At 37.0% G+C, this 11650-nt stretch overlaps 1 long non-coding RNA gene across 1 annotated transcript; it reads right to left on the bottom strand.

The window, feature by feature from the left end:
- Nucleotides 1-456: 456 nt before the first annotated feature.
- On the bottom strand, nucleotides 457-11127 carry LOC308081230. Its single transcript, XR_013932813.1, has 4 exons — nucleotides 11048-11127; nucleotides 9346-9443; nucleotides 8669-9007; nucleotides 457-1425 (listed from the first exon to the last, which is right to left on the bottom strand). It is a non-coding gene; the product is annotated as an uncharacterized lncRNA (long non-coding RNA).
- Nucleotides 11128-11650: the final 523 nt, after the last annotated feature.

Raw genomic sequence — 11650 nt, 5'->3', positions numbered from 1 at the left:
CTTAACTTCATCACGAAAGTATTTGTGTTACAATTACAGTTACTTTAAGGCCACTACTAACCCTGAAATACAGGACAATGATTAGACACAAAACGTGTAGTCACTTTCACAAGATCCACAGGATAGTGGAGACTTGCAGGAGATCATGTCAACATACTATGTTATGTTATGTTATGTTATGTTTATTTACTTGATATATATATCACAATTACATTGGATGAAAGCAGATGCTTTGTTTACACTGTATATATCACAAGTGCTAATTATCAGCACCTGTCCACAGGAAGCTTTTCTAAAATAGAGTAACACCAATCTAAAACCCAATCAGGTTTTATATATATATATATATATATATATATATATATATATATATATATATATATATATATATATATATATATATATATATATATATATATATATATATATATATATATATACTAATAATTAACACAATCAAAATCAAATCAGGCCCAATACATTATCTTCTGGGGAAAAAAAGACATAATCATTCAGATAACCAATCAGTAACTGTTCATGGGAGCACAGTTGATTTGATTTCAACCATAATTTGAGTCCTACACTGGGATTAGAGTGGAATAGACCTACACTGCCCCCTACTGACAGTAGTTAGCTGTTGTTTTGGGCACTCTGTCAAATCCTTCAGTGTCACAGTCAATTATCATCAACATGGATATAATAAAAAAGAATGACCAAAATACACCATATGACAACTTATTGTGGGTGTCACGCATTAATTAATTGTTCAAAGTATAAGTTGAGTAGCAGCCTATTCTCTGTGCAGGGGGAATGATGTCTTGGGCCTGTGACAGACAGGTGTTTCCAGTGGAGCCCAGCTCCCTGACAACAGCTGTTGTCACACCAACCTATTTACATTTATCCCATGCCATTTGTGGGGACTGACCATCAACAGCTGATTTGATTTCACATGAATCTAGTCTATTTAAGTTAGTTATTAATTGCCGATTATGGTTATGCTGGCAGGGTGGCCCTGCTGGTTGTGTTGACTTCTGCAAGAGGGTATAAAAGATCTATAGGACACACTTTTTGGGGGAGATGGATCATGGGAGGCAGGCATGCTGCTTCTCTGTAACCTGCGTAGGAGACCAGTGTCGAAACGAATAGCAACATTTTAAGTTCTGGCTGCACACTTGGTGGCCTTCTTACATGCACGTAGCATGGCTGTTAAAGTTAAACCCAATAAAATATGTCTTATACAAAAATCCTTCACAAATAGATATCAAATAAACCAATCGGCAAACTAAAAACTAAACATGACAATAGAGAGCATGTAAGCCATGGTTATCACATCACATGTTTTGATTCCACTGCCTCCACTGACACGTGATTGGTCAGCAGGTGCTTCAGTGGGTACTTCATCGGATGGTTCAGCGGGGGGTTTCTCTGTATGTTTAAAATAAAAAGGGTTTGATTAATAATTCAAAATGTCTGACAAGAGGTGTTGTTATTTATCTTCATGTTGACAGAACACCTCGTATAACAGCAGAAGTTCCATGTAGTTATACATTATTATTATGTTTTTGTCTTTGTGTGTGTTTGTTTGTTTGTCTATCTCTCTATCTGTCAGCCTGTTTGTATCTGGAACTAATCTTGGACAAGATATAAAAAAATAATTGCTCCAGTGATTAGAAATTGATAATTAAAAAAATGCTCCTCATTGACTTACATTGTATGCTGAAACAGCTCTCAAAGACACTCTTTTAGCAGATAAACGAACACAAAGACAATTTCAGACAATATAGAACATCACCAAACCCAGTACTGTTTTTTGATTTTTTATTATATACAAACGTTAACTTCCTGTTGATTTTGCCATTTTTAAAACCTGGACTGGATCCGTGGATCCGGATCCAAATCTTCAAATAGTAAAATCAACAGGAAGTTAACATTTTTATATAAAAAAAACAGTAGGGGGAGGCCGGGGACAAAAGTAACAGGGGACAAAAGTAACACGCTCAATAATTCTAATTAGAAATAAGCTAGAGAGGTGAGACCTCTTGTGCACATGCTCAGTAGGGTCCTCTCTCTGCCTATGGAAGGATAGAATCATAGATCATTTCATCTCAGCAGAAGTTTTCAACAAAAAACAGATTTTGAGGTGTAAACGTAAATGTTTGAGTGTACGGTATTTTCCTTCTGCTGTCTAAACATAAGATGTCAGCTGATTTAAACTTAGATGAATTGTATCTCTCTATGTTATTGGTCACAAATTAACGTCAGCAGCCTATGCTAGTATAGGTGTTTCTAGCTAGAATATGGGATTTTATCATGGTTGTCCCTTTGGGGGCAATTGTAACAAAGTGACCGGGGTCAATTGTAACAATGTGTTTTCAATGCAAGCATATTTTTTGTCTGGGATTACATACTTTTATGTTAGTAAATGAACATATTTCACTAAATGTCACTACATTTCAAAGTAAAAATACATTTAAATAAACAAGACCAGGAGACCTGGTTCTGCCAGACCCAGAATGAAGTCCTAGTATGTAACACACCTACAAACCACTTTATAACGGAAAAGCATAAATCATTTTAGGCATTTGGGATGCACTACGTCACGGCTAAGCCGGACTTCACATGACGTGTCAGCCTGTGTATGCCCATGTATGGACGAAAGGGGGACAGACTTTTTTGGCTGGGGCCGGAGGACAAATGGACCATGCCCATGTATGGACGAAACAGGTACAAAGCCTCATGTAAGCCCGACCCCTTGGGTCTGGCAAAAATAGACATACATTTGAAAAAACTAAATTTCAAAATAAATAATTTGAATAAAAATATAAAATAATTGTAATTATGTCTATAAAACAAGTTAAATAATTAAATTATAAAAAATACATATTACTTAGTGATGTGCTTTTAATTGAGATAAAGTGTGTTAATATGACTTATTTTTACAGTGTTACAATTGCCCCCAACCACTGTTACAACTGCCCCCGTCACGGGGGCAATTGTAACACTGTGAACTCATTGCATTCAAATTCATATTTTAGACTTGTCCTTATTAGTGAAAGCTTAAATTGTATTATTAATTAGGGCACATATATATGTTTCTTATAGCAAAAGATGACTAGGATATTTCAAGTAGTCTGTGAATTATGAAGGCAAATACAAAAAGTGTTACTTTTGTCCCGGTCTCCCCTACTGGGTTTGGTGATGTTCTATATTGTCTGAATCAACTTTGTTTGCATTCATTTATGTGCTAAAAGAGTGACTTTGAGAGCTGTTTCACTGTACAATGTAAGTCAATGAGGAGCATATATTTTTGGGCGGTGAAACCGCCCCTATAAGTGAGATTTGGAAAAATGTACATTTTCCTGCGCTGTGATCTGGGCCCAGGAAATTAGTAGAATTATCCTGCGCTGTGATTGGCCAATCACAGTCTATTAAGGACTGTGATTGGCCAGTGTCACATGACACATGTGCATAGCCCTATATAAGCAACCATAACTTGAAAAAAACCAAATATTTGTTTTTTTCAAGTTATGGTTTCGTCCATCATAAAGAGTGTTTCAATAAATGTATTTATCTTTTGTACATGATTGGTTGACTCCATTCAGTATTGTCATTAGCTAGCAAGACACCGCCCACTTCACACAGGGTGTGATTTTTGATTTCTTGTCAACCTTTGGAGTTATATCATGGCAAGGTAGTTACCCATTGAACCCAAACCTCTACCAAAGTGGTCTTGCCCTTTAAGCCAATCCCATTTCCACATTTTCTTCAAAACATGTTTTTTTGCTACTCCTCCTACAGATTTTGTCCCACACTAACACAAATTGCTACACATTATCTAAGGAGTCATGTGATAAACATGTATACAGTTTTTTAAAAATATATTTGATACTGTTACTATGTTAAAGGACAACTTTGTTTTTTTACAACCAAGGTTTATATTTTAGCATGTAATTAAAGTAAATAAAAGATCAGTGTTATTTTTTTTCATTTACTGCTTTCTATAGTTTTAGCAATTTTTGCGATATTGTTTACAGTGGGTGGGGGCATTCTGTCCGGTGGCTAAATATGCCTTTTTTACACAATAAAAAAGGTCCTGTGGTCTTTGATGGCCAGATGTGAGTTATTGGGGGCTAGAAGAGCTACTGTAAATAATAAAGAAAACGCCGGGTTATTGTGTAACAAAAAGACATATTTAGCCACCGGACAGAAGGCCCACTGTAAAAAAATCGCGAAAATTGCTAAAACTATAGAAAGCAGTAAATTTACATTTTTTAACATTCATCTTTTATTTACTTTAATTACAATCTAAAACATAAACCTTGGTTGTAAAAAAACTAAGTTGTCCTTTAAGTAATTCTGCAAATAACAAAAGTAAAGATGTTAATAATCCAGCAGTCGTTAATTAGGAATAGAATAAATCACTGTTGTAACACATGATACAGACATGGACATTCAAGCTAGGCAGTGAGTATTTTACACAGAACATTTTCTAAAGTTAAAATTAGCCTGCTGGGGTGCGTGCAGCTGCTTCCTGTATTGTATAACGGTCCTTTTTAACATAGTGCCATGAAGCCTGTTTTGCACATTGTCGTGCGAATACAGCGTAGCTCACCATAAATAGGCGATCTACTAGGTCACAGCGCATCACGTGAACAACTTAAATAAAATAATTAAGTTAAATTAAATTCTGGGAAATGTGAATGTGATAGAATCCATTTTTCAGTTCTCAACCCTATTCATGTATATCTAAAATGTTTAGAAAAAAACTTATGGTAACAATAAGAATTAAGTGTAAAGAAAGTGATTATTGCTTTAAAGCCTCACCATGTAACTTATTATTTTAAGAAAAAAAAATTATTTTGTCAAATCTATATGGATATGTATGTTAATACAATATAACCAATTAGGGTGGTTTATTGTCTCCCTGCTCTTCTATTGAGACATTTAGATGGTGTCAAAGGTCATGTCTCACCTAGACACAGGATCTGACACAAACTTTGACCTGATGGTCAAGATTCAATTTATTCCCTGAGCAAGCAGGCCGGCTATATTAGCAATAGTTAGTATTGCTTCAAAACTACACTATGTTTTGTGGCTTTTACACTCTATTACTAAAGGTTACTTAGTACCGTAGACCTTAGAGTTTGCGAGAAATGTGCTAAAGGTGGGTGGGCTTGGAGCCAGGAAAACACTTAAGTGCAGATGAAGCAGGAGTCAGGCCCAAGAACATGAGTAAATCATATTATGTTTGCTGTAACAGAATATTGAATTACTGTTATTGTTTTCTTTTACCTTATGTGCTTTTAAATGTCTATACTTTCTGTACTACAAGTTATGTATCAGAGTAGAGGTTTTTGTTGATTCTCTTAACCCTAGAACACTAACCATGGGTTTGTTTCCCTGACCCCATCCCTGTTTTTTTCTACAGGGTGGTCTTCGGGCGAATTTCACCCATGGTTAGTGATAGAGGGTAAAAAAAAATCCCATACTCCCACAATGGTCAGCTGATGCAATTAGACTGTAACTTCACTGGACAAGGCTCACATGTCCCAGGAATGGGTGGATCAAAGGAAAAGTTCCCAGCTCCATTATTTATTTTTTAAGGAATACTGTATTTCTTTTAAGATACCCACATTTTTCACAGATTTTGCTGCTTTTTTATAGGGTTCCCCCATGATATATTTTTTTCTTTTTTTTGTACCTCAATTTGTATTGTTGTACTTTAATATATTTAGATGAGAAATAGTTTTTATGGAATGTATTATATCGGGTAGGGATGAATGTGGGTGATATCTGGTAACAACCTTTGCGGGTTGTTAAAGGTAACCCAATGACCAGGGCTCTGTCTGACCGGTTGATTATATGTCCCATGGTCTCCCGGGAAAGATAGATCAAAGGCAGATATATTGGGCACCCTGGGAGACATAAGGTCCTAGGTTTGATTCCGGGCCCTGGCAAGATGTAGAGGGGTCTCTGAGATAGACCCTAGATCTTAACCCCTAACTGCTCCCCTTCTCCCCCTTCTTTGAAACGGAACTGTTCTATGCAGGTGTCACCGCGTGGTGAAAACATTATTTGTGTGTGTTTTCAATGGGTGATCTATCCTCAGCGCACAGTAGCGCAACTCTTACAGTTGCTGGGCCTCACTTTACGAGCATCAATACTGTGTTGCTGCGCTGGTGATCTGAATTGGCCTGAAGTGTTGTTTGCCGTAAATACTGCTAACAGTACAGTTATCTGTGCTATCTCTACCCCCCCCCCTCCTTCATTTTCCTCTTTTGTATATATTTATATTTTTTTTCTCTCGTCATACCAGTAACCTGAAAGCTGATTGTATGACATTCTGTATAGTAGTGTGTATATCTGCCTGCCTCTTATATTTCATCATGATTTGTGTGCATGGGGTTCTCATCTTAAACAAGCGTTATGCTTAATGAGGGTTTCCAGTTTAGTAGACCTTGTATTGTGAATTTGTACTTCCATGTACTGTTATGTACTGTCATGTACTATTCTCATGTCTTTCTAAATAAACTACATCAATCAATCAATCAATCCAGGTAACAAGAGAGAGATGAGCCGGTAGGGACTGAGGTTCATATTCTAGCAGTGGTGGAAAGTAACAAAGTACATTTACTTAAGTACAATTTTCAAGGTATTTGTACTATACTTGAGTATTTCCAATTTTCAATACTTTTACTTCCACTCCACTACATCTCAGAGGCAAATATTGTACTTTTACTCTGCTACAATTATTTGAAAACTTTAGTTACTAGTTTGTAGATTTTGATTATTATTACAAAACATACATTAATCACTTCAGCCCTATATACATTTTGGCCATTTGAAAATAGCCGATCTACAGGCTCACAATGTGTCGCATCGCGACACATTTTGAGCATGTAGATCTGCTATTTTAAAAAGATTTTTATACATTTGAAAACTTGTGAAACAGGACATTCTACATAATGAGTACTTTCTACTTTTGGTACTTGAAGTACATTTTGATACCAATACTTTTGTACTTTTACTCAAGTAAATTATTTATTCTGACTTTTACTTGTAACAGAGTATTTCTACATTGCAGTATTGATACTTTTACTTAAGTAAAACATTTGATTACATTTTCCACCACTGTATTGCATTTTAAACCTGGCTCCAGTGTTACCTAACACAGAGAGAGAGCATAAGCAAACAAATTAAAAAAAACAGAAAAATTAACCTTCTGGCCCTGGAATAATCACTCTAACCTCCAGGATGTTGCTGTGTCAATGTACTGAATGATGAGGATGATACAGTAAATGTTATACTGTCACTCTTATAATAACGCACTGACTTTGAGTTTGTGTGTATGACAGTTCATGAGTGTGCATGAGTGTGCATGAGTGTGCATGAGTGTGCATGTGATAACTGGTTAAAACCGACCTGTACAGGGGGTGACTCTGCACAACTGTATGTGTCTACAGTATGCGAATGTAAGTGTCTATGTGGAGGAGAGAATAAGCAAACAACAAATACATTTATAATGTGTGCAAGGACAATGCATGTACATATCATGTATGCAATACATAGAATTTTCTAAATTCTATTTTTTGTATTTCGATATTGTATTTTGCTGTATTTGGCTAGAATCTTGGCATGCCCATAATCTAGTTAAATAAAGAGAAAATCTTGTCAGTTCCTAGCATTACCTCGGTCAAATTATCTTATGAGCCCATGCATGGCATTTATATTTTCAGATTTAGCTGAGAATTTAGACATGGTCAATCTCTTAGTTGAAGAACTGTCTCTTTCTATCTTTGCTCTAAGGCTGTGCAGGGCACAGTGACAGCATTGATAGATATTTCCAGATTTAAAATGTAACCAAGAATTCTAGGCAAGCTTGTGTCTTGGCTAAATCATTGTCTGGGGATATTTTATATGACTGTGCCGAGCACATATTGATGAATTGGAGATTAGAGCTTGGGGGGGTACTTGTCTTTCCTACCAGAAAGTTTACCTTTTTTCTTTTTTACATGATATACTATTGCTTAGACCCTGTATTAGGTTTAGTTTTAAATAAATCTATTCTTCTACGAGAGAAGTCATAAAGGTTCTATTTAAATTTGTCCATGGACCTGTGGGTTAAATTTCTCTCTGTGGACCATGGTGAGTGTGCATGTGTGTATGCAGGGCTGAGACTATTAATAGAATAAGTGCATGTAGTGTTTGCATATACAGAAAGACTCATACTGTAGTTTCACAGTTACGCTCGAACTGGGGTACTCTGTTCTAGGAGTATTTGGGCATGTTATGCTTTAGGAATGGTGGTCTTTGACAAAACTATCGCATGTAGCCATAATACTGTGCCGTATCTAGCTCAATCGCAGGTTGTGACATACTGGCTTCAAGTGGCTTCCAAATGTTGCGGGAGGGGCCCATTTGACCAAAAATGCCTGCATGTAAAGTAGTGGACACACACACACACACACACACACACACACACACACGCACACGCACACGCACACGCACACACACACACACGCCCCCCCACACACACACACACACACACACACACACACACACACACACACACACGCACACGCACGCACACACACACACACACACACACACACACACACACACACACACACACACACACACACACACACACACGCACATACACACCAACCTGCTGTGACGTTGAGCTCAAGTAGTTGTTTGCAATCAGTTGTGGGTATCGTGGTAACACAGTGGTAGGACCCGGCGTCAGACAGACTGACGTTCTTCAGAACCAAAGAGAAGTTCCCCTGGCTGTAGAGGTTAGGAAATGAAATAATTCTGTTTCTGAAGCGTTGGTCCTGATAAGCCAGATCTGGCTGATCGGGCTTGCTGGAGTCGATGTTATAGACAATGACACTGTCTTCGTAGCGCCAGTAGACATCGATGCCAGGTTCGTAGGAACATTTACAGGGCAGCAGAATGTCTGAACCCGCAGACACACTGATCCTCTCCCTCGCCTGACAATACACTACTCTCTCACACACACACACACACACACACACACACACACACACACACACACACACACACACACACACACACACACACACACACACACACACACACACACACACACACACACACACACACACACACACTCACACACACACACACACACACGCACACACACAGAGAAATAATGACTTTTTAGCTGGCTATATCTACTGTATAACCAATGACAGTTAGCAACAGGAATGTGCACTGTGATGGAGACTGTTATTATGTTAATATGAACTTGAATATGTACTGTAAATGTTGTTAATATGAACAACAATATGTACTACTACTGTAGACCAATTTACTTACCGGCGAAACAGATCCATAGTTGACACCAGAGCCACATCACCAGACATTGGCTCCTTCCACCTGGTCAACAGGAACTCTTGAGAATGCCGTTTACAGAGCTGTGAAGCACATACATGGGTAAAGTGTTAATCTGTCTTCATCTGTGCTGCCCACACTATACAACATAGCCTCCATAATGTAAACTATAATGAAAATTATGTTGTTCAGTAAAAGTAAGGTTGTACTAGAAAAGTCTAGGCGTTTGGAAGGAACAATCATGCTATGTAAGTAAGTACATTTTATTTACATAACACTTCTCAAAGAGAGAACTCACAAAGTGCTTTACATACAATAAAAATACAACAATTAAAATAATTAAAAACAACAGGGGAAAAAAAGCAGCATTTGGTTGGTGGCAGCATCATGGTTGTTTTACTGAGGCAGGTGAAAAGTGAATTGCAATAGTCCAGGTGAAAAGAGAGAAAGGCATGAATAATGATTTCTAACTCTGTGTGTGAGACAATAAACCTGAGCTTAGCAATGTTCCTGATGTGGAGAAAGCATGTACGGGTCACCGACTTGATGTGCATGTCGAGGTGTATAGCCTGATCGTGGTCATAATCTAAAAAGTCCAATTTAAGGATGGACACTATATGAACAATGTAAAGGAAAGTTATTTGATCTAAATTAATTATATACTATATATAATATATACTGTATATGTACTTTTCTTTTTTGGATATTGCAAAGTGCATTAAAATAAAATTAGATAAAAATTGCACTTTTTTAGAGGTTTGGTTTGGGTAGTTATCTTGTCATGATGTAGCTCCAAATATTGGCAAGATATCTTCAATAGTTACTCTGTTGATTAGAAATTCATATTACAAAATAGCCTCCTAATTGACATTGCACAGTGAAATAGGACTTTGCAATCCGTTTGACTGGCATTATTTTAAAACTTTACTAAATCATTTTTTGTAGCTCAGTAATCTCCCACTTTATATTAGGGTAAATAATCTATATTTATTGAGAGATTGTAATGTCAATTATTTGTGCTGTTATTATGGTTGTTGAAATGGCACTCACTTATTCACTAGCTTCTGATATCTTGACAAAGTCTAAATCTTGCCTGCTTCACCCCAAACTCTTAAGTTAGGAATAATACATTCACATACAAACACTGTATCCAAAATGCAAATGAATTTAGAGAACATAAAACCACAGATGAAAGGAGCCCGCCAACATGGTAATAGTTGTATTTTCAAATACAATATGAAGCAGCATGAGAACATATGAGACTGTGCTGTACATCACATACTAACAGTACTGTATTTTGAAAGAAATTATATTTTTTGCCTGGAAATATAAAATATAAAAAAATATGGAAATATAAAATGTTAAATACTTTTTGTAAAGACAAATTCTACACCATGGCATGTGGCATAAATGCACTGAGGCAGAGCCTGAAGTTTGATGAAATGCAGTGAATTCAGTGAGACCCAGGTGGACAAGCTTAAGAATAAACTTTTATTTGATTTATTATGGCGCAGAACATGTCCTTACCTACTTGACACAGCCTTGCTACTAACATTAGTTCCCTGCTACTAGCCAAGCTTGCAAAGCAAACTATGCCTATATTTCTCAATTGCAATTAAGTATGCAGTCTATAATGAAATGCATTTCATTTTCACATGTTAGAAAAAGGGATTGATGCTCTGCTCACCTCTTCAGAAAGACACCTACAAGCTGTTACTAGTGCCACATCTCTTCCAGTACTGTGTATGACTTTACAATGACAGCAAGAAAAAGGAGGGTGTGTGGGTGTATGTGTGTGTGTGTGTGTGTGTGTGTGTGTGTGTGTGTGTGTGTGTGTGTGTGTGTGTGTGTGTGTGTGTGTGTGTGTGTGTGTGTGTGTGTGTGTGTGTGTGTGTGTGTGTGTGTGTGTGTGTGTGTGTGTGTGTGTGGTTTGAAGGAAGGCTCAAAGTTCACAGAGGTGCAACGCACACCAGTCATTTAGAGGTGCCGGCAACCCGTAAAGACACAAAAAAGATAAAAGAGTCACTGCACACTCTCATAGCTGTATAGTGTCGATGCAAATTTTATTCACGACAAGAGAAACATTTAAAATGTTTCTTACGGCAGTGTTTAACTCTTCAAATGGCCATAACTCTGATCATTGAATTATATTACTAGATTTGAAAATCTAGTAATGAAGTGATCATAAGTATCATTTAAATAAAGATTATATTACTGTAAAAGTTTTTTTTTAATATCCCCACTCACACCTGTATTTTTGCATGTGTTTTCAAGTGGATAGAGACGCCAC

Source organism: Gymnoscopelus braueri (genome assembly GCF_963280865.1).
Source record: "Gymnoscopelus braueri genome assembly, contig: SCAFFOLD_82, whole genome shotgun sequence".
Classification (NCBI taxonomy): Eukaryota; Metazoa; Chordata; class Actinopteri; order Myctophiformes; family Myctophidae; genus Gymnoscopelus; species Gymnoscopelus braueri.
This window is presented reverse-complemented; position numbering and strand designations above follow the sequence as displayed.